Below are 3628 nucleotides of genomic sequence, written 5' to 3'. Positions count from 1 at the left end.
CCGAGTGGGCGGGGCTATTGCCATGTAGACCCGCCCACTTCTTATCAACTTCAGCTTTCAATCCGCGTTCAATCACGCAGGCGGAGGGATCTGATTGGAGGAGTAATCAACCTGAACCGAGTCCCGCTCGGCTCACTCTGTAATGATTCACTAAACGAGGTTTAACGTTAAAACATGAAAACACTCTAAATATGTGGGCACTGCAGGTCTGCTTATTAAACTGTGATTCTGCCGATGCTATTAATTTGGCCAGGGATTGATTGCAGGTTATGAAAGACAGTAAGTGGAAAGGAGGTGACACATGGTTAAAGGTAAGGTGTGCGCGTGTGCGCGAGCTGAGGAATGCACTGATCTGTCTGTACCTGTCTGTGTGGAGTCAGATTCTACATCAGTATGTTTGTATAGGCGTATGTGTGGACTCCACATAGTAACCCAATTTAGACTTTAACGTAGACGTATACAAAATAAATAAAAATATTGTAATAAAATATATATTTAACTCTATATTAAATACAAATACATATATAATATTATGGGTTGAAAACGTGTTTAAATTACATATCATTAACATGGTGTACGGATACATGCAGGGAATTCTGCGGTAGTGTAAATAGTGCCCAAAAAAAAACCCAAAATACAGCTGCATTTTTAAAGCCTAGGTTGCAGCTGAGGTCATAGAAAGCTTTGCAAAATAAAGGACCCTTCATATACATATTAAAAATTCAGTCTGCTGCTGTGCTATAAAGTGTAGACTCCATCATTAACAAAGTCCTTAATTCATTCAGAAAAGCAGCCAACATCCAGATCTATTTAAAGGATGGAACTGATATAATTTAGCGTCCTTTGAATGCCCACAATTTACTGTATATTTCAAACCTTAGGGGGGAAAAAAAACACAAAAACTGTCTAAACATGGCGGGAAACAAAGACTCTGCTTTAAAATGTTTTAAAATTATTTCTCACTTATAGGGAGGCCTTTAGACTGTTCCATAGACCAGAACTATTTTAACTACAACCTTGACTTTGGAACGTAACTAATATTCACACTGCAGTTGCAAGAGATGGAACCTTTCCTGTGATGACACCACAAAGTCTTGTTAGACTGTTGCATATGTGTGTCCAATAGGATACTGGGAAGGAGTGGGACAGTCCTACAGGAGACCCACCCAGTCCCATCTGCAGCCTAGGCTTTGGGATTCAGCAAGTACTTGTTCAAATTGGCTACTATTTTAAGATCATCAGTCTTTCACAGAAAACTCAAAAGATGCATATAGGTGCACTGGTGTGTTTGGATAGTACATGAAATTTGTGTCATGGTGATGACTGGTTCCTTTTATCACCACTGTAAACAAATCCCATTCTATACCATGAACCCCAACCTGAAAGAATTAATCTTAAACAATGAGCTATGCAAATAATTTTGACATGTTCCCTTTTTTATTTTTGTCTACAAAAATGGTACAATACAAATCCAAAACATACCTGCTTTAGCTTTAGAAGGTCAAAGCAGGCCCTCATCTGTAAGGATGCAGCCAGGTGGGACCATCCAACCTTATAAGGCAAAAGCATGAGGAGAAAAGAGCAAGTGTGCTGAGGAGTGTACCATTGTGTAAGGTATTGGGTTTCACCCATGCTTACTCAAGCTATCTTGCCCTGTGTCTCTCTCACTTTCAGCAGTCAAGAGATAAATAGATAAAATGCCAAAGGCAGACTTGCCTCCACATGACTGCACACCTGAGAAGCAGAGAATGAAGGAGTGAGACGAAAGATCTGGTCTTCATTAGGCCTAACTGTGCACACTGTTGAAAAGGTTTGCATAAATATTAGCAATGTGCTAATGCTTTATGTGTCTTCAACACTTCTCAGCTTTAGGCTCAAGTTTATTTCCTGTTTTGGAGAGTAGCCCAAATAATTTAACAGATCAACCAACTGAATATGTATCTATAAACCCAATTTAAATAAGATATAAATTATTCTTCATACTGATTTGACAGTGCATGTCACTGGGAAGAGACTATTAGCGTGTTAGCTTACTTTGTCCCCAGGTCAGCTGTGCTAAAGTCTGGCTCTGTTAATGTTGTAGTAGTGGCTATAAAATGCAGCATTGGTGTAAAATGCAGCCAGAATGCCTTGTTTAACAATTGTAGTTATTCATTAAAGCTACATTCCAAAATCGGCACTTAGTCTTTCCACTTTAATTTTAGATCAAATAGACCATATTTGCACAAAAAAAAAGTGATTTAAAAACATCAGATGTGTGCTTTATTGTAAACATCTGAAAGTTTTACTTAAAAAGTACATGCTTTACTCCCAGGTTAGCACTTTTGCTAAAACTGTCAGATGCTTTTACCATTACACGTGAGATTGTTCTTCTCTAAATATGCCTGATTAAACTTTCAGTTCCTGCAAAACCACAAACAGAGAACATTAACATTCCACATTTCAGTAGCTGCATTTAGAGCAGATAGGGTGTTAACAGCATGATTGTGTTTTTGTAGCCTGCAGCAGGTCAGTAGAGATGATAACAAAAAAGTGGTCAAGCAGGTCTAGCTTAAAATATCTCCAGACTGTGTATCAGAAAAGAAAATCGGGTTATCTCCTTTCTAATGTATATTGCTTCTTGCTTTCATACAGCTTTTCCCTCATGCCCTAAACGTGTCAATTAGCCAAGATATGTTTGGTGCTTTTTTAGTCTTACAGTGGGTCTTTGAAGCTAATGTAGCTAACAATTAATCATTTGCTTTAGCACAAATAGCATAGCGCTACCTGAAGATCTAAATCATAACATACTCTCTTTAAACCATGTGGACTTATTTTTGCGGTTTCACAGTGATTCTCAAACTTTTTAGTTAGCTAAGTGCCACTGCAAACCCTCAAACCAAATGTCCCAAATGGACATATCAAACGTTATACACATAAGTGATATAACCTATAATATTTTTCGGTGCCCTGCCCCTAATACCCCCAGTTTGAAAATTGCTGATCTAGAACATGCAATAAAATACAATAAATAACCACAGTGTCCTACAGTGTAAGAAAACACATAAGCAAGGCTATTACATATTTGTGAAACTCACTTATATGAGACTTTCACTCATTTAGGCCATTTTAGTGCTGGTTTGAGCTTGTTTGTGGTGTTTCTGGCTGGCAGGAGTTCCTGAAGCTCTTGTGAAATGTCAAAGAAATAAGTCGTGTTCTGTCTTGTCTTATGTCTTTAATGAGGGGTAATAAGAGAAACTACGACTGTGGTAGGATGGCTGAGGGAAGACAGAAACAGGTGGTGCTGGACCTTTCCCACAGTAGACATTTGTGGACACTTGACACTGGTGAATCCGCAATTTATAAACAAAATGCAACAAAAGCTAATTGTTGTTCTAATTGTATTGGGCACTGAAATATCATGAAGTATGCTAATAAACACTGCTGGACACTCAAACGCTGATGAACAGTTATAGACAATGCTGATGGACTGATGGACATGTAAGGGTGCTGATGGGCACTTCTAAACAGTGTTGGACACCAGGAGACAATGTTGACCCCTAATAGACATTTATGGACAATGATGGACACTCATGAAAATGAATGAACAACACTGGACACTCAAGGAAGGCCACGTTGACCAGTAAAG

Source organism: Astyanax mexicanus, chromosome 5 (assembly GCF_023375975.1).
Source record: "Astyanax mexicanus isolate ESR-SI-001 chromosome 5, AstMex3_surface, whole genome shotgun sequence".
Classification (NCBI taxonomy): Eukaryota; Metazoa; Chordata; class Actinopteri; order Characiformes; family Acestrorhamphidae; genus Astyanax; species Astyanax mexicanus.
This window is presented reverse-complemented; position numbering follows the sequence as displayed.